The sequence below is a fragment of the Mustela erminea genome, chromosome 10 (genome assembly GCF_009829155.1).
Source record: "Mustela erminea isolate mMusErm1 chromosome 10, mMusErm1.Pri, whole genome shotgun sequence".
In the NCBI taxonomy this organism is placed as follows: Eukaryota; Metazoa; Chordata; class Mammalia; order Carnivora; family Mustelidae; genus Mustela; species Mustela erminea.
The window spans coordinates 85,164,647-85,185,092 of NC_045623.1; the positions used below are offsets into that span (position 1 = coordinate 85,164,647).

General features: G+C 49.5%; 1 pseudogene; it reads right to left on the reverse strand.

Moving 5' to 3' along the window:
* Positions 1-17,748: 17,748 nt before the first annotated feature.
* LOC116600838 lies at positions 17,749-18,587 on the reverse strand (annotated as a pseudogene).
* Between the last annotated feature and the right edge of the window lie 1,859 nt (positions 18,588-20,446).

The following is a 20,446-nucleotide window of genomic DNA, read 5'->3' on the forward strand; positions in this document are numbered from 1 at the left end:
TAGAGAGAAGGAGACCCAAGGGGCTACAGGGCCCCAAGGCAGGAGCCCCGACTCTGCCTGCAGTGGCCTGCAAGGCTTCCCGACAGAAGAGTGTGGAGCTAAGCGTGTTTTGCATCTCCCAGGCAGAGAAGGGATGTGCGCTGCTATTGAGTGGACAGTCGGGTGCAAAGGCCTCATGGGAAAAAAGACCAGATCTGTGGAGGAAGAATTATGCTCCGCGTGGCAGGTGCTGGGAGGGGAGTGGGTGTCACCACGAGGCGATGAGCCGAAGAGGTAGGCCAGAGGCTTCGAGGGGCTGAGATGAGCGCCAACTGCTCATCTCAAGGTTCCCAGGCTATCCCAGACCAGAAAGAGCAGGACCCACTCACAGGCCTCACAGGCATCTGGCAAGAGAGGGGGTATGGGGGGTAGACAAAGCCTCTGGAAACTCGGCTCGCCCTCACCACCTTCCCCCAACGCCAAAGCCAGCCTGCCTCCTGGGGCACTCCCTCCCTTCCAGTCTCAGAGAAGGACCTTCCTAGAGCAGCCCATTCACCCACACACTTCAGGCTTGTGGGCCTCCTCCTCTATCTTGTGGGTTCTTCCCGCAGCCCAGTGAGCAGCTGAACTCAAAGAACCTGCAGAAACAGCCAGCGAGCATCTATGGGCCAGGCGCCGGGTTGACCTCTAGAGGACAGATCAGGCAGGGTTCCTGCCCTGAGAGGACAGGCGCTAAACTTGTCAGCACGCCAGTAATGAATTTATTTATGATTATCTGGGTTGTTTAGAAAAACGCAGGTAGCTGGAGAGCTTTATAACAGGAAGCCGGCCTCTCTGGGCAGACAGGAAAGGCATTCCTAAGCTAGGGATGTCGCAGTTCAAACTTGAGATGCGGAGCAGCTGGCTTCCTCCGTGAAGCAGCATAGGGCATGGTCCTCTGGCCACAAGGGGTACCTGACTCCCAGCCCGCCACCTCCCATCAGTAATCTTCTCCCATCCTTCAAATGGCAACCGCAAAGAATGTCTGAATCTTTGCTCTTATTGGCTCCTCTGTGAGGGGAGACTCACAATTCCCACTCAGAGGCAAACTGAAACCTAGGAGGTCTGAATGACTCACTTACGTCCTCACGGCAAGTCAGAACCGGGACAAGAACCCACATCTCTGGGCTCTGAGCTACACGGTAAAATCGTGGAGGAAAATCACCACTGCCTTTTCAGGTTTTGCCTTGGGTCAGGCCATCCCTGCAATGACAGGCACCCAAGAGACTTTCCTGGAAAAGAACTTCCTGGAGGGATGTGAGAACGACCCAAGAGATATTTTTGACTTGGGGACAGCCCCGTGCTGAGCCGGAGGGAGCCTAGCAACCCCAAGCAGAATCTCCAGCCTTGCTGGCAGATCAGAGCTCAGAGCAGACACCAGTCAGTGGGGACTATGGCTCTTTCTGCCCTTGAGCATGCCAACAGCCCTGCTTTTGATGAAATGAAGCATGAGCCCCACACACAGTTCACACAGTACTCTCCAGGGGGTGTGGGCACCACCATCAGAAAGGCCTGTCTAGGGGTGCCTAGGTGGCTCAGTCATTAAGCATCTGCATTCGTCTTAAGTCATGATCCCGGAATCCTGGGATCAAGCCCCGCATCAGGCTCCCTGCTCAGTGGGGAGTCTGCTTCTCCCTCTCTCTCTGCCTGCCCCTCTGCCTACTTGTGATCTCTGTTTGTCAAATAAATAAATAAAATCTTTAATAAAAAAAAAAAAAAAAGAGAGAGAGAGAGAAAGAAAGAGTTGCCTGTCTACTGTGGGAAGCTCTAAGCCCGTTAGCACTGGGCCCTCAAGCCCTGAACGAGGGTAGGTCTCTTTGGATCCAGTGGGAGGGTCACTGGGCCCTTAGGGAGAGGATTTTCCAATTCTGATGAAGGGTCTTTGGATACTCTGGCTCTGGGGATGGGGGTTCTCACAATAACAGATGAGTCGTGAGAAGGACAGGAACAGCTAGGGTGTCTTGAATCTATCCAGATGCACATATTTGCGGGGTCTGTGATGTTCTTCAGTGCCTTTCACTCCCAGGGCACTCACCCCATGATTATCTTGTGCTCCCCATTGGCCTTACAAGCAACATCCTATGGAGCGAACAATTAAAGAAGGAGAAAGAGGAGGTGGGCCCAGGACCCCACAGAGAGGGACACATCTGGAATCAGATCTGCCCCTCTCCTGTGGAGTCCATCTACCCCCATGCCCTCTGCTAGCCTGTGGCCCACCCTCCCCAACCCAACCTGGCCTTGCCTTTCCGGACCCTGCTGAGCTGTAGGCCTCAGAAGCCAAAGAACCAACCCGTGGTCCCTTCCAGCTCCCCCACCCCGTATCAAAGTTGTCCTTTCTTAAAAAGCCATGTCTGGGGACAAACTGGGGGCTTTCAGTCCTGGCTCTGCCTCCTTCCCCCTGCTGCTGTGAACTTAAGTAAAATCTTGGATCTGAAAAAGTACTTCATAAACTGAAAGCCACTGAAGCAACAACAAAGAAAGGGAAACCATCACCCTCTTCTGTACAGAGACAAGGAGCTCACAGTCTGGGGAGACAGACACATAGACCCACAACCCCAGCATGGCCTGAAAAATGTGACAGCCAAGGGCTGTGCCAGGCACTTCGAGACAACTCCTAAGGGAGTCAGGGAAGACTCTAAGAGGACACCTCCGAGACGGCCTCTAGGGACACGTGAGAGTTTACCAGCTGGAGGAAAGACAAGATGAGGCATGCGTTTCATAGGAGGGGAAAAGCTGGTGCAAAGGCACGGGGGCTGGAAAGGGAAGGAGGTCTACCTAACGCATCCAGTCAGCGATGGGGAAATGAGTCTTGGCAAGGCAGCCCAGAACAGGGTGGAGTAGAGCAGTGACATGCTTGCAAAGACCATTCGGAGCTCATCTCCATAAATAATGGGAATTCTAAAGGAGGGAGTGGTACTTGTGCGAGGAATTACAATTTTCGTTTCTTACAAATTTCAAAATAGAGGCTCAGAGTGAGCCAGCAAACTGCCCAAAGCCTCTGTATTTGCTTAGTACCAGTCCAAGTCTGAGTCCGCTATGAGCTGGTCAGGTCGGCACATAAAATGTGACACTAAAAAACGGTGGCCGGGCTGGGTTCAAACCCAAGTCTGTCCGACTCACAAACTCTTCGCTGCAGCAGCCACGGGGCAGAGATCCGGGGCCCTCCGTTCCCAGCCTTGACTCCAGCCCCGTGCCAGCTGGAAAGAACAGCCAGTCACCAGCCAGGTTAGGCTGCAGGCCCGTCAAATAGCCCAGCTGGGCTTGGGAAGGAGCTAATCAGCAGGTTCTCTCTTTCAGGCTAGGCTTTACAAAACTTTACACTGCCCTGGCAGGAGAGGGAAGGGCGGGAGGAGGGGGTCTTCCAAGGAACCACCTGGCAAGAGTAGGACCTCCTCCTCCTTAGTCAGGCAACATCTGAGCAGCTGTGTCTAGGTCTCCCTCCCTCCTGCTCCCTGGCTTGGAAAATCGTTGCTTCCAAGATTGCTGGAAATGGAAAAGCCCCCACCCATCCTTTCTTCAAATCCATTCCACACCGTTATGCAGATGGCAAAACAGAGGCCCAGAAAGGGAGAAGGCTTCCCCATGGTCACTCAACCAGTTCTCTCTGACCCATGTTTGTAGGTCTTACTACGTTCTCCTGCGTAGGGGCTTAAAATGTAAAGCAATTGAATAGCCAATAGGTGACCCTATCCCCACTGGCCTGGGGCCCCTAAGGATAAAGACTGATTCACCGAGGCGCCTGGGTGGCTCAGTGGGTTAAAGCCTCTGCCTTCGGCTCAGGTCATGGTCCCAGGGTCCTGGGATCGAGCCCCACATTGGGCTTTCTGCTCAGCAGGGAGCCTGCTTCCCTCTCTCTCTGCCTGCCTCTCTGCCTACTTGTGATCTCTCTTTCCCTGTCAAATAAATAAATAAAATCTTTAAAAAAAAAAAAAAAAGACTGATTCACCTCTGTGCCCCCCAGTGTCAGCCCAGGGCCCAGCATAGCGAAGGTGTGTGGCTATCCGGTAATCCCCACATGTCCCACAAGGTCCTGAGGTACCTATGAAAGACACAGGGGGTGGACCCCCAGAGGACAGAATCTTCACGTGGGCTAGTATGAATGTGGGTGGGGAGGAAAAGGAGTCCCAGGTTCCAGGCTTCACTTCCTGGGTATGTGGGGATAGCCTTCCCTGATTTCGAGAACCATTGGAGGAAGAACAGATTTTTTTTTTTTAAGATTTTATTTATTTATTTGACAGAGATCACAAGTAGGCAGAGAAGCAGGCAGAGAGAGAGAGAGAGAGGAGGAAGCAGGCTCCCTGCTGAGCAGAGAGCCCGATGCGGGGCTCAATTGGAGGAAGAGAGATCTTGATGACAAGATCAGCTGAGACCCTGAAATTACGAATAAAGGGCTGAGCGAAGAAGGCCTGTCAAGGATGTTATTGGTATACCCTGGAGAGTGAGGAGAACTTGCCTATGAGTGGGAGAGGGTTTTGAATGGACGTTGAGGTTGGTCCTTGACCCTGTTGGAGCAATAGAGACCCATCAAAGCTCTTTTATTTTTTAAGATTTTATTGATTTATTTGACAGAGATCACAAGTAGGCTAGAAGAAGGCAGAGAGAGGTGGGGGGAAGCAGGCCTCCTGCCGAGCAGAGAGCACAATGCGGGGCGAGATCCCAGGACCCTGAGATCATGACCTGAGGCGTAGGCAGAGGCTTAAGCCACTGAGCCGCCCAGGTGCCCCCATCGAAGCTCTTTCAGAAGAACTTCAGGAGGATGGATTCTAAAGGTCACTTCCCCCCAGGACCATAGGAACAGCGCATGCCAGATTCCTCAGGAAGTTGGGGGGAGATGAAGCTGGGCTGCACCTGTATCAGTGTCCACTTTCTTCCTGTTCACCCCATTTGAACTCAGTAACCCTGAGAAGTGGGGAGGGGTAAAATGCCCATTGGGCAGATGGACAGACTGAAACGTTTCTAAGACGGGGAGGGGAAGTGGCTTGCCCAGGGTCACAGCTAGGAAGGAGAATCACAGGACCTGAGACCCTGGAGCCCATCCCCTTCCTGTTTTAAAGAAAAGGAAGGAGAGGCCTAAAAGGGAATGTCCCCATTTTGCCAGTGAAGAAGGAGAAACACAGGAAGATTGGGTCTTCTCCAAGCCATTCAGTGAATAGTGATCAAGCCCTCCAACTATCCTGGGTGTCCTCTCCTCTGTCCACAGGACTAGGCCTTTCTACTGCCCCATCCCCAGAGTTTACAAAATACTTGGTCACAGGATCTTGGGTTCAAGATCACGCCACTGCAGAGCAAGCTACAACTCACTACAACTACAACTCACTACACCTCACTGTCACCCAGTACTGAGATCCAGAGACAGGAAACGACCTCCCATGTCACCGGTCAAGTCGGGAGCTAACTCCCAAGGTATTTCCTAGGGCGGTCCTTTGGAGGAACAGAAGAGAGCCTAGGGTGGTGGACCAGCCTCCGGGTGACCCTGGGAAACTGCTCTGAGCAGGGGAAGGTTCTGAGGCCCAACTGGCTGGCCTGAGGTTCCTCAAGCTAAGGCTTGCTGCTCTCTAGGAAGCCCTCAGTGAACACCAGGTACTTTCTGAGGCAGTGGCTGCCCCAGGTTCAGGACCAGAACACACCCGGAGCAGCGAGCTTTTCACCCGCATTCCCGGGAAGTTGCTCCATCATTCTCTCTTACCACAACCATTTCCTTCTCGAAAAACTCCCTTCCTCGCAGGCCTGAGGCCAGCAGGCCCTCAGCACAGAGGACCCAGCTGCCATCCAACCGGCTCAGGAATGTACCAGGAGGCTCTCTGACCTTGCCCTTGCCACACGATGAGCGCGACGAGCAACGATGAGCGCCGGTGTGCGGGGCTGGCCTCAGAAAAGGCCGGGCCTCTGAGAGTGAGAGTAACTCGCTCCCAGGGCTTGCAAAGCAGTTCGCGTACAACAGCCCCCTCAAACCTAGCGGCCATCCGGTGGGCGTGGGAGCAGTTACTGTCAACCAGCGGTTTTATAGATAAGGAAACCGAAGGCAGGAAAGGAGCTGGGGTATGGCGACTTTTCCGTCTGACTCAGCTCGCTGCTCCTCCTAAAGGTCTAATCAGGGGTGTCAGGTATCAGGTTTTGCTTTTGCTTTTGCTTTCGGAGATTTTTCTGGAGGTTGTCTGGGAAAGAGTTAAGACTTAATCATGCAAAAGCAGGAAGGGTCCCCCGAGATCGAGATGGGGGGGGCGGGTGGGGTGGGGAGCGGGGATAGAGACCCATGTCAAAGAAGGTCACACAGCAAGTGAACTAACTGGCTGGGATAGGACTTGGTCCGGCTGCAGCCTCCCACGCCTGAGGTCTGTTTCTCTGCCATCTAGGCAGGGACTGCTCCAGAGCGCACGCCTGGGGTGCGGCCGCAGACTGTGGGGGTTTGGCTGTGTGGGTGCACAGATTCCGGCCCCGCCTGCCTGGCCTCCCTGACCCTTGCAGCCCCGTTCGGCCCCGCCCCTGCTCCACCCCTGACCCGCCCCTGACCCGCCTCTGCCACGCCTCTGCCCCGCCTCTGACACCCATTCCCCGCCCCCGTCCTCAAAAGGCCCCGCCCCCGGCGACATCCAGCTGTGGGGGGCGGGGCTTCCGGGCCAGGCGGGCAGGAGCCCCGCCCCCCACCTGACGACGGGAGAAGAGGATTCGCTCCCCTCTAGGAGAAAAGACGGTTAGACTTGGGAGCGACGCCGGCCGCTCCTGACTCATTCATACGTTGGACAATGCGTCCATTCACGCATTCAGTCTCCCCCATGTTTATTCATCCATTCTTCAACAAATTCTTATCCAGCCCCTTCTGATTCTCTCACTTGATGCATTCTGACAGCCACTCTGGGTCACACCTTCTGCTGGACCCTGCCCCAGGGACACAGAAATGAACGACATGGACATGGGCTCTCCCCTGGAGGAGCTTCAGATTGTAGGGGCACAGCAGTGTGTGTCTGACGCCTTAACAGAAAGATGGACACGCGACAGCAGCAAGATAAAGGGAGCCGGAGGTGTGGAAGCCGCAGGGAAGACTGGAAAGAGGAGTGACATCCGACCTGGATCTGGACGGGCTGGACGGGAACAGCAGGTGGCCAGGTGGAGGGTTAATAATAGTAACAACCTCAATATATGCTCTTCCCAGACTCTTACTGTGTGTTTTATTTCCATTAATTTTCATGTTGACCGCAATCCTGGCGAATAGATATTATCACCACCATTTTACAGATGAGGAAACTGAGGTTCCAAGAGATTTAATAAATTGTCCAAAGTAATACAACCAATAAATACGGGAGACAGAATTTGAATCAGGTCTATCTCCAAATCCAGTGCTAAGTTTAGACCTAAATTTAAATGTTTTTTCTTTAATTTTTTAAATTTAAATTCAATTTAGTTAACATATACTCTATTATTAGTTTCAGGGGAAGAATTCAGTGATTCATCGGTTGCATATAATACCCAGTGCTCATTCCATCAAGTGCCCATCTTAATGCCCATCACCCAGTTACCCCAGCTTCCAGCAACCCTGTTTGTTTCCTATGATTAAGATAATTAGATTCTCTTACAGTTTGCCTTACTCCCTGTTTTCTTCTTGTTTTTCCTTCCCTTTCCCTATGTTCATCTGTTTCTTAAACTCCACATATGAGTGAAATCATATGGTATTTGTCTTTTCTCTGACTGACACATTTCACTTAGCGTAATACCCTCTAGTTCTGTCCATGTCATTGGAAATGACAAGATTTTTTTTTTTTTAAGATTTCATTCTTTTTGATGGCTCAGAAATATTTCATTGTGAATATATATACCACATCTTCTTTATCCATTCATCTGCCAGTGGACATCTGGGCTCTTTCCATAGTTTGGCTATTGTGGACATTGCTGTCCTAAACATTGGGATACATGTGCCCCTTGGAATCACTGTTTGTGTCCTTTGGATAAATACCCAGTAGTGCAATTGCTGGGTCATAGGATAGTTCTATTTTTAACTTTTTGAGGAACCTCCATACTGTTTTCCAGGGTGGCTGCACCAGTTTGCATCCCCTAGACCTTAAAGTAAGTTTAAACATACAGGATGTTAACTGAAAAGTCCTGGAGGCTATTCCCCAAATAATAGCAATGGTCATCTCTGGGAGACGAGTTTACATTGTTATACACTGTTTATACACTATAACAATGTATACACTTTATACACTGACATGTTTGAATTGTATATGAGACCAGAGGTATCTATATATGCCAGAATTCACAATTATGCCCATGTATTAAAATTTTTTTAAAGATTTTATGTTTATTTAGTTATTTTAAAGAGAGAGCACGCACATGTGTGCAAGTGGGGGGCGGGGCAGAGGGAGAGAGAGAATTTCAAACAGACTCCACTGATCGAGGAGCCCCATAGGGGACTCAATCCCACCACCCTGAGACCACCAACCCAGCAGAAATCAAGAGTTGGACACTTGACCTACTTGACCCCTTGGCCCCTTGACCACCCAGAGGCCCAGCATTCCAGGTACATTAGTTTTGTTTTCTCCAATTCCCTTTCTTCCCCCAGAAATGAAAGTTGCTTAAGTGTGGAGGGGTTTTCTTGATTACAAAAATGTAGGATCACTTATGAAAATAAGGCCATTTAAAAGTGACCATTACCAGTGTTTTTTTCCCCTTTCTGTTTCCTAAATTACTGCACCAAGGATGTACTACTCTTGTAATTCGAAAGTAAATGTTATTTTTAAGAAAAGAATTGCACCAAAAAAAAGGAAAAGAAAAGAAAAGAATTGCACATGTCAAGGAGTGGAGCCATCCAAATCCCCAGAGCTCAGGCGGTTCCTGACAAAAAGGGCTGGGGGGTTTGGTCATCCTCTGAGCAGAGTGAGTCAGCAGGGTAAAGGAGCTGCCAAAGCCAGCCAGACAAGGAGAAACTTAGGTCCCAAATTAGAGAAGGAAACTTCCCCTGTGCCTTAGGGCAGTCAGCCCTCATCTGAGGCTCAGACATGCTGGAGAGCCCTAAGCACAGCTGAGGTACCTTGGAGAAGAGATGGGTTGGAGGGGTGGGGTGTGTTCCTTAACAATGCATACACAGTTGGCAGGCAAGGCTTGGCCAGAGAGCTTAACCTGTCCAGAGAAATAGTGAGCAAGGAGAGGCAGGAAGACCACTTCATTCAAGGGCAGCAGTATGAGTGATAGGTTGCAGTAGGAGACCTCCCTAACATGTACAGTGTTGGTAGGATATGAAGGGGGAGACAGACATACCTAACTCACCATCTCAAAGAGAAAGTGCTAGAACTATCAAGAGTGAACGTTGGTGATAAGAATGATGAGAACCATTTGTTGAGTGTATATTGTGTGCCAGGCTCCTTATGCCTAGCACATTATATGTAATATAATATATATATAAATTATATATTATATTATATATTAAGTATACTATTAATTAAGTGTATATGTAACATATGGTGTGTTATATAATATATAATAGAATTATATATATAGGCATATATAGAAGTAAGGCATCTATATAGAGAGAGTTATATATATGTATGTCTTTCAAGCTTGAGCTACACTAGAATCTTCCAGAAGGATTGTTGTCACAGAGATTGCTGGACCCCATCCGAGAAGTCTCTGATTCAATGACAGGGATGGGTCTAACTGACAGGTAATGTTAATGGAACTGGTCTGGGAACCACACTATGAAAACCACAATCAACATGATCTCATTTATCACAACTACCTTATGATGGAGGTTCTGTTATTATCCCCATTTTACAGATCAAAAAAAAAAAAAAAAAAAACACAGAACAATATATATCATCTGAGGCTCCTCCCAGAGGAAAGTGGTAGAACCTGGGTTTGAATCCAGGTCTTTGAGACTCCAAAGTTCATGCTTAATCAAAACAATTAGTTCTGGGGCGCCTGGGTGGCTCAGTCGTTAAGCATCTGCTTTCGGCTCAGGTCATGATCCCAGGGTCCTGGGATCGAGCCCTGCATTGGGCTCCCTGCTTGGCGGGAAGCCTGCTTTTCCCTCTCTCACTCCCCCTGCTTGTGTTCCCTCTCTCACTGGGTCTCTCTGTCAAATAAATAAATAAATATCTTTAAAAAAAAAAAAAAAGTTCTTCTGTTCAATTAATTGATAAACAAATCAAGATTCTATTGTTTTGGTAACAAACTTGTAAATTGTTTCTTCAAGATCTAAAATAAGAACAAAAAGTTTGATGCCTGGAAGAGGCTGGGGCAGGAATCACCAGCATTCCCGGGGCAGATGCCACATTGGAGGGCTTTGGGTTGCAGAATTTTTCTGTTCTTGCAGCCCTAGGTTCTCATGCTGTGGGCTCTCTGCTGGGGCAGTAGTCCTTCCCTTTCTTATGATGCAATTTACCAAACATGTATCTAGTGTCTTGCTCAAAGGAGCAAGGTAGGCTGAAAAATGGCCTCCCAAAGGTATCAGGTTCTAATCCCCAGAACCTGTGAACATAACCTTATACAGAAAAGTGATTTGGTAGATGTGATTAAATTAAGGGTCTTAAAAAGGAGGAAGACCATCCTGGATTATGAGGGTGGGGCTGATGTAATCACGGGGTGCTTATAAGAGAGGAGGCAATGTGTGAAGGCAGAAGCCCAGAGAGAAAGAGGGATCTCAAGATGCCGGGCTACTGGCTTTGATGATGGAGGAAGGGCTGCAAGCCAAGGAATGCAGTTCTGGAAACTAAAAAGGCAAAGAAACAGATTCCTCCCTGGAGCCTCCGGTAGGAATGCAAGCCCTGCCAACACCTTGGTTTTCACCCCGTGAGATCCACTTTTGGACTTCTGAACTCCAGATATAAGCCAATAAGATTGTCATTGTTTTAAGCTACTAGATTCATGGTAATTTGCTACAGAAGCAATAGGAAATTGATACAAATGTAACTGCCCCCAGTAGAAAACTGCATCTGGTTTTCACATACATGTGTGGGCAAATAAGTATACACCCGTTCCCCCTCACACTGCTTCCGGCCTTATGTATGCAGGAGAGCAAAAGCAAATAGATGTTTAAGTGGCTTCCAGCTTTGAGAAGTGAGAGCACCCAAAGCCACCTAGACCCACACAGATCGCACTGGTCTTACGTCCACAAGTAAGCAAATGTGATTCATTCCCTCCATAAACACTTAGGGGGTGTCTGCTCTATGTCCAGCATGGTGCTGGAAATGGGTACAGAGAGCCGAGCCAAACAGATCCTCATGGGGCTTCTGGTGGAGGGGTGCGAGGGAGCATAGAAATTCAGTACTCTTCCATATGACGAGGGTTGTCTCTGGAGGGATTTCACCTCTAAAGTCAGCCCTCAGGTGGAAAGGACATATCATTCAAAATTACATCCGAAAGTCCTTAAATTACCTGTAATGCCCAATAAATCTTTTGCCTTTTTGGGTCTGAGACCTGGGCTGAAGGATGTAACCAAAGGAAAAGCTGCCTTGAGATATCGGGACATTAACATTAATCTGCTCTGACCTTAAGAAACAGAACCCAACTTTAGGGATGAATTGAGATCGAGCAGAGAATTCAGGGGTGTCCACTGCAGGGGTGATTCTGATCTGTTCTTATATTTAGCAATCATCATCTTAGTGAGTGTTAAAAAGATGAGCTTGCTTTTTAAGGATAATACCACATTCCGGAGGTACACCTGTAGGTCAGTGGGGAAGGTGAGTTCTGAAGTTGGTGTTTGTTACATGTGCCTCTACTGTGAATCCACAGGGCACGCTGTGGTCCATACCATTATGGAAAAGAACTGGAATCATGAAACTCTATGGATGGGAGACCGTGGGGGCTTGCAGAGGCCTTCCCTGAGGAAGTTACATTGAACCAACACCTGAAGGACAGATAGGCATTAACCAGCCAAAGCAGCTGAGAAGGAGAATATTCTGGGCATGCAAACCACCTCAGCAAGTGGTTAGAGATGACGCCTCCTCTGTAGGCTCTAGAGGGTGACACCCACAGCCCCCTGGCTGCCTAGAGGAGGGTTAGGACTTCAGCCCTAACTCTGAGACCTCTAGGACATCCAGGAACACTAGGCACTGTTCCACTTCCTGGGAAATGCTGGAGATTTCTTAAGACGGTATTTCTTGTTTATGCCTGGAGCACTCTTTGTTTCTGCAATGGTGTGATGAGACTTATGGGGGAGTGGTCATAGAAATCGGCTCTGACACTGGCTTGCTATTGTGACCTTGGGCCAGTCTCTTCTCTCTGGGCCTTGATTTATCCATCTGTAAAGTGGGGACTGAGGGCAGGTTGAGCCCTTCCAGCTCTGACACAATCCATCTGAGATTGTGGAAGAGTAGTGCCCTAAAGTGGTTTGAACCCCCAAACGGTGGCACCAACTCTGAGTGTGAGTCCTGGCTCTGTCATTTACTGGGACCTTCGGCAAGTCATTTCAACTCTCTGAAGCTCCATTTCTTCATCTATAAAACACCGCCTATCTTCCCATCCCTCTGGATTTTATGAGGATTAAATGAGATCACGGACACAAAGCATGTGCTGCGGGGCCGAGCCCAGCAAGGGCAATCCTTGTCATTTTTTGTTGTGGTTGTGTTGACTCTGCTGATGGCTGCACAGCATACTGCCTTCGGTGTTTATAATCAGCACAGTGTCTGCAAACAGCGTCAGAATGTCCTCGAATGGGTGTTCAGGGAAACACCCAGAGCTGGGTGGCTTCATTTTGGCAGGTACTCAGGAACACCCCCACCCCCCAACCCATGCCGGGTAGGAAGTAGCTACACTAACTTTGCCGAAATTGTGGGTCCAAAGATGGTTCCCAGACTGCAAGAGTGGGCCTGGGAGGGAGCCTGGGTGGCCTGAATTAGCTTGGGGTGAGAAAGACAATGTCTGTTACCCTCGGCTGGTAACCAGGGCCAGGACAGGCTAGCGCAGGACAGACAGAAGGAAAGCTGAGTCAGCTCTCATCCATGGCCAGGCCCTGAGGCTTTGGCCCTGTCCTACCATCCCTCTGATCCCAGCTATCTCGTGTCTACTCATCTTGTGACTTACGTAGTCCAACCACTTTTTAAACAAGGGGTGGGAGACTGAGCCCCAGAAAGGGACAGGGACTTGCCCAAGATCACATTGCAAATCAGATCCAGGATCACAGTCTCTGGGCATCAGATCCAGTCTCTGACAGCACCAAGGCAGCCTCCTTGACTCTGTCAAGTGAGTGAGGAACTGCTTGTTGCCTGGCAACCACAGCAGACCCAGATGTTTTCCATCTCCACATTTCCATGGGAATCAGGCCACCCAGTGACAGTCGGGCTCAGACCTCAGAGCAAAAATGTGTCTGGCTTACAGGGCAACGGGGAGGAGGGCTTCTCCTGTTGAAGTCCTGAGCCAGGCAAGAAACAGTCAGTTCCCCTCCCAGTGCCGGAGCTCCTCCCAGGCAGCCCAGACCTGTCTCTCTTTCTGGCTTAGGGACATACTCCCATGATTTCTTCTGTCTAGGCAGAGCTGAGCTGTGGGCTGTCTTCCCAGACAGCGACAAGTCCTGGAGGAGAAAATCCTGCCAGAGCAATGCGGAGAGAAAGCAATGGGGAGCCGCCCGTGAGCTTGAACCCTGGCTCTGCCACTCACTTGACTAGGTGTCCTTAGCCAAGTTACCTCACCTGAGTTGGTTCTCTCCCCTTCAAAAGAGGATTGTTAATAACTAACTACCTGTCACGTCTGTACAAGGAGTACATGAAATCATTAATGTTTAAAGTACCGGGCATAGAAGTAGGTACTCAGTATTGATAGCTTTATCAGTTAACGTTCTCCACTGTGAACAAGAGGCCACTGTGGGTTGTCTAGCAGAAAAGGGCCAGAGAATCACTCTGGGAGGTGCTACAGCAAGGAACCATCTCCACACAGTGCTACTCCAGTAGAGACGCAAGACCGCCCCAGCTGCTAGCACACAGCCCAGGCACAGCAGCAGGCACTACTTGCCCTTCGCAGTTTCCTTTGGGGATCTGGCACGGGAGGAAAGGAGTTAGAGGTTTGGTTCTCATGGCTGGCCTGCATTGGAAAAACCCCAGCAGCTAGCACATAGTCTAAGCACTAGCCACCTGGCACAGCTTCAGATGCTTTCAAGTCTTTGAAAGAGATACCGTCATGATGCTGGTTTCCAGGTTTGGAAACTGAGGCACAGAGAAGTGAGGTTTTTTTTTGTTTTTTTGTTTTTTTTTTTCCCCCTAACTTACCTGAGATCGCACAGCTAGTAAGTAGTGAAACCTGGACTGGCCATGCAGTCTGGCCCCAGAGCCTACGTTCTTAACTACTCCCTCTTCCTCGTTTTCTGAACTAGAACTCCAAATGAGGTGCCCTGTGAAATAGTGTTATACATGATGGGGAACTTCTATCATAAATACACCTAAATGGATGGATGAATGGATTTAATTCATTAATTCAACTAGTATTAAGGGCTTCCTAGGCTCTCTGTGATGAGCACTGAACAAGACCGACATGACCTCTGCTTATGAGGAGCCTAGCGCTGCAAGCAAACAAACAAGGAATAGGCAAACACCCAAATAAGCAAAACAATCACAAATATGAGACGAGAGATGAAGGACACACAAAGCGTGGTATGAGAAAGAATGACTAGAGCATTGCTGGGGGTATGAGGACTCTCTCCCGGGCTCCTTCTGTTCCAGTCTCTGAAACCACCAGACACACCTCGAGCTTTTGCACTGGCTGTTCCTCCTGCTTGGAACAGATTTTCCCCAGTTATCTCTGTGGCGGACTCCCTCAACTCCTATGGCTTTACGTAAATACCACCTTCTTGGTGAGGCTTTCCCTGACACAACTGTTTAACACTAGCTCCCCTCTCCACACCTACACCCCTCAGCACTCCTTATCCTCACCCCTGCTCAGCCTTATACCTTCGAACAAAACCAACTGTGTTTACAGTTTGCTTCCCCTTGTAGAACCTCAGCACTAAGAGAGCAGGGATCCGTGTTCTGTTCACTGAGCGGTGTGTGGCATATACTGCAGCGAGTGTAGGTGTTCAAAAATATTTGTTGAATGAATATAAATAACTTCCCCAAGGTCACACAGCTGGGAGGCAGCATGGTTGTGATTTGAATCCAATTTTTTTTTTTCTTTTTGGCTCCAAAGCTATAGAATCTCTTTCTAGGGCTGCTATGAGGCAAAAATGAATTCGAGTGTGTCAGCCACTTAGCAGAGTGCCTGGTATAAAGGTTAATGTACCATAAAGGTGAGCTTTCATCATCATCATCATCATCACTATTATTATTATTATTATTAAAACTCCTCCCAGGGCTCATTTTTCTAAATTCCATAATAGTTAAGTCAGCTTTTTGGGGTGGAATTTCGGGCCAACTCTAGCAGACACACTCACATGACCCTCAGCAAAAATGGGGGCATCCCTTACCAGCCCAGGCTGCAGGGAGCCCTGCCTCTGCAGGACCCCATCCCCTATCTGGCCCTGCCCACTTTGTTCTCCCACAATTACAAACAACACAGACTTCCTGTGTTTTTGGAAAGGGGAAGTCCAGTCAGCAATTTACCTTGAGTCATTTGTTTCAAGAAGGAAGCCTCCACAATTGGCAGAGGGTAGCAGAAGGAGGAGGACTTCCAGAAAAGAAAAAGAGGCCTGAATTGTAGGAGTACCCTCACTTCTCTGCTGACTGCACTCAGCAAGTCTCCTGTCTGGCCTTAATTTTCTCACAGGAAAATGGAGCAATTTCTCACCTGCTTCGTTGCACAGTACTAGTGTGTGTCTGTGTGTGTGTGTGTGTGTGTGTGTGTGTGTGCATCTGGGAATACAAAATCTTTGTGCCACTGGGAGGATTCTATAAAATGGATTCTTGGTTTCCTCTCCTAATCTGGCTTTGAGGGTTAAATGAGATAGTCCTATCAAGGTCTGGGAAGAACCTAGGCTCAGAGCACTCTCCGGAACAGTGGCTCTTGCTTTTAATCCTCGATGACCTCTCACTTCCTCCCCTCTCCCCTCGGCCATGTCCTGTCCAGTCCCAGCTGTGCTCAGGGCAAAGCCCCTTGTGAAATGGCTTCTAATAGACCCATTCCCACTCCTGTGAGGTCACACATAATTGTTAAAATAGAGGATAATTTCATTTGTATTTTTACTGATTACAAAAATAATAAGTCCATGGTAAAAAAAAAAAATGTTAAGATTTTATTTATTTATTTGTGAGAGGGACAGAGCGCACGAGCAGGGGGAGGAGAGCGGGAGAGGGACAAGCAGACTGTGCTGAGCTTGGAGCACAGCGAGGAGCTTGATCCCATGACCCTGAGATCACGACCTGAGCTGAAATCAAGACCTGGACACTCAATCACCCGAGCCACCCAGGTACCTGGTTAAAAAAAAAAAAGAAAATTTAAGCAAATAAGTAAAAAGAAGAAAATAAAGATTACATGTAACTTTACTAGGAGATAATCACTATTGATGTTTGGGTGACATTCCTTCATGGTTTTTTGTTTTTTTTGTTTTTTTTGTTTTTTAGGTAGGCTCCACGCCTAGCATGGAACCCAACATGGGGCTTGAACTCAAGACCCTGAAATCAAGACCAGAGCTGAAATCAAGAGTCGGATGCTTATCCGACTGAGCCACCCAGGTGCCCCTTCCTGATTTATTTCTTTCTTTCTTTCTTTCTTTCTTTCTTTCTTTCTTTCTTTCTTTCTTTTTAATTTATTTATTTGACAGAGAGAGAAATCTCAAGTAGGCAGAGAGGAGGCAGGCAGAGAGAGGGGAGAAGCAGGCTCCCTGCTGAGCAGAGTGCCCGATGTGGGGCTTGATCCCAGGACCCTGAGACCACGACCTAAGCCGAAGGCAGAGGCTTAACCCACTGAGCCACCCAGGCACCCCTCCTGATTTCTTTTTAATGCACATGTCCCAGGCTGTTAAATGCAAGTATCCTGTCATTTTGCCTTTACAGTAGAGACCGACAAATGCCAAGGACCACCCGGGCAGGGCATGCCAAAGGATGGAGAAACTCAATCTACCCACATTAACCCATCACTCACCTCTTGTCATCATGGAGTGTGTGTGTGTAAAATGCAGACAGAGACACAGAGACTGAGAAGAGACTGGCTGGGAGGGAAAGGACCATTGATTATGGTCTGCTCCCACTGCAACGATCCCCTCCACCCAGAGAGGACGGATGAAGGCGTGTCTCCTCCTCACTTTAGAGTAGGGGACTTGGACCCTTTGCCAAGTTCGAGATGTGCTTCAGGGGTCCATGGGCCAAAGAGAAAGGCAAGTCTACAGCCACAGCCCCTCTTCTATCACCACACTCCCCCCAGCAGAGAGCATGTCATGCTGAGTTGTGAGTGTCCACTGAGTTGTCTGCCTCCCCAGCTTGACCCGGAAACTTCTTTCAGACTCTCTGGGTCTTGTATCCCCTGCTGCTGCAGAAGGCCTGGCACTTGGTCAATGCCGAATAACTATTCTGGTGAACGAAGGAAAGACTCACCAGAAAGCAGAAAGAACAAAGTTTTGGAGGCACCCAGATCCAAGTTCAAATCCTGCCTCTGCCACTTTCCAGCTGTGTCCTCTTTGTGGGAAGTTACCTCATCTCTCTAACCTCATTTTCTCATTTGTAAAATGAAACTAATTGAGTAACTGTTCATAACGAAACAGAGCTTTTTCCCTGACCTGAACCTTCAGAGGTGCCCCCAACACCCTGTCCAGCCAGCAGGGCCCCTGTACCTCTCCTCAGCCATGGGCCCACTGGCAGAGGTGGCGGGGTACTAGCCAGCTCAGTGGGCACAGGCTCCCGGTAGGCAGAGCCAGGGACCTGGGCCAGGTCTGTCACAGCTCCTTCTTGCAGGAACAGAAGCCCAGCTGCTCCTCCAGGAAGGAGATTGCTCTCGCAGAGAGCAGATGCGGTCCAGCTGCTGGAAGGAGTGACTGGGGAGTCTGCTGGGGTCAGGCAGCCTGTGCTCCCGGGCCCTTGAGGCCCAGCTGTGCAGTGGGGCAGCACCAGCTGCCCCTTCTCCTCCAGCACATCCATTCTGGACTGAAGCCTCCGCACCTCTTCCTCTACTGCACTGTCCATTCCTGTCGTAGGGTTTGGGGCTTCCCTGGGAGTCCTTGACTCAGGCAGGCAGAGCACACCATCTGCAGATGGGCTGTGCCCTTTCTGGCACCGGTAACTAGCCATGGTGCTGACACAGTGCAGGGTACAGGTGCCCCCTCCAGCACTGCATTTGTCCACGTCTGTCTGGCAGATGTCGCCCTGCCATCCTGCAGAGTGGCGACAGAGGCCTGGCTGGACATAGCTTCCTCCATCCCGGGAGGGTGGCTGGCATATTGCTACTCCACCAGCCCTGGGGAACCTGCTGGTCCTCTTCCAGCCAGGCCAGCAAGCAGAGCGGAGGCTGGCCCAGGGCTGCAGCGGTAGGCAGTCCTGTAGATGGTATGGTCGCTGCTGCAGGCTTGGTGTCATCACAGATGGTGAGGAAGGGCTGGCTGGTACACACCTCAGGGACCCTGGGAGCCCCGATGGCACACAATCTGTGGCCAGGCCAGCAGTTTTGTTCGCTACCACCCACTATCAGGGCCAGAACCACACCGAAAGGAGCTCCCTGGACTCACGCATGGCTTGTATCTGCAGGTGAGATGCCCTTGTCCTCAGGATGGCCACCAGAGCTGGGAGCGCACTGAAACAGAGTTTTTAATGAAATGAGATCAAGCATTGGCACACAGTAAATGTTCCAGGAATGATGAACGAATAAAGATACAGTAGTCTTAGAAACTGCAAACTGGTGGGGCCTCCTGAGAATTTCCCGTCTGAGCTGATACAGTGCTGATACTTCCAGATCCTGGTTTCCTTCCTTTCTCCTTCCTCATTTCCCACTGTCCTCATCTTTAGCAGCAACAACAGCTGCTGGATGTATGGCAAGTTACAGAGATTCTATGACTTGGTCTCGTGTAAATCCCACAATAGTCCTCAATAGTCCTGGGGTCCATATTATAATTCCCATTCCACAGGTGGAACCTAGGCCTAGAGAGGGTGTATGACTTGCCCAAGGGCATAAAGATCTGACAGTCAAGGGCACTGCTTTTCGCCTTCCTTAGACAAATCGATTTAACATGTACTCAGCACCCACTGTGTGCTTGGTGAGTGCAGACACAATGATTTCTTTCGCGGGTGGGGCAAGGGTGGCGATCGGCTGGAGAGCAGGTCGGTCCACTTTTCTATTTCTGTGGCTTTGGGCAAGTCCCTTCACTTCTCTGGGCCTTAATTTCTTCATCTGTAAAATGGAAACTATAATGATAGTCTCGTAGGAGAGAGTATGACTCTCTCATGCAATCACCGCAGGGAGAAAAGAGGTAATGTATTTATGGCCTAGTGTCTGACACAAATAAGCACCCAGTCAATGGTAGCTGGTTCTCCGTTATTGTCAGTGAGATGTCAGCCAAGGTCCTCCTGACCCCTTGAGGTCTTCACAGGATAAGCCCAAGTAACTACTGCAAAGCCCTCTCCAAGATTACTGCAAATTCTTGTGCAATTTGATTTCTCCTGATCCAGCTCTGGCTTCAGCCCGTATGGTCTTTGGTCAACACGATACCAAAATAGATGTAAAACTTGGCCCCTTCTACTAGTTCTACAAACACCCCGGTCAAGGCAGGCTCAGTGAGTATTGGAGACTTTTTTTTTTAACGTTTCCAGGGATGGGAGACAGAGAAGGGGATCACATCATAGCTACAAAAAAACTCAGGGTGAGCTAAGAGTAACTTGGTTCCCAAGATGGCCTCAGCCTTATCTTCCCCATTGTCGCCAGACCCTCAGCCTTGGGACAGTTGTCAAAACTCAGCTACCATCTCTAACTCTCTCTTCCTCAGGAGCTCTCAAATTTCCATTCCAAGCATTATCCCACTGTGTGAAGCCTGAGAGGTTGGGGGTGGGGGAGGGGTTGACTTCCCTTCTTACCTCCCCCTCACCCACCCACCCCACCCCCACAAGTAAAGCTCTGCAGGGTACTTCCTGGGCCTTCTGGAAGTCCCCACAAGGATGGGAAGAAATGTTTGTAATCATTCATGGTGTTTGATGCTGGGGGGGAGGGTGACCTTGGCTAGCTGCTGGCTGCCCACTGGCCTCCACCATACTCTCCACCCTTGGTTCTTACCCATTTCCCAAACGCAGTCCTCCAGTTTCTGGTAGATTCTCTCTGGCGCTCAGTAGCTTAAAACATCTCATGTCATTTTAGGCACAAATTCAAATCCTAGTCCACTCCTTGTTGCCTCCACAGCAGCTGCCTCTCAGAGCTTCAAGAGCAAAACTTCACCTTCAACATTTTTTCTTTTTTTTTTTTTTAAAGATTTTATTTATTTATTTGAGAGAGAGACAGTGAGAGAGAGCATGAGCGAGGAGAAGGTCAGAGGGAGAAGCAGACTCCCCGTGGAGCTGGGAGCCTGATGCGGGACTCGATCCCGGGACTCCGGGATCATGACCTG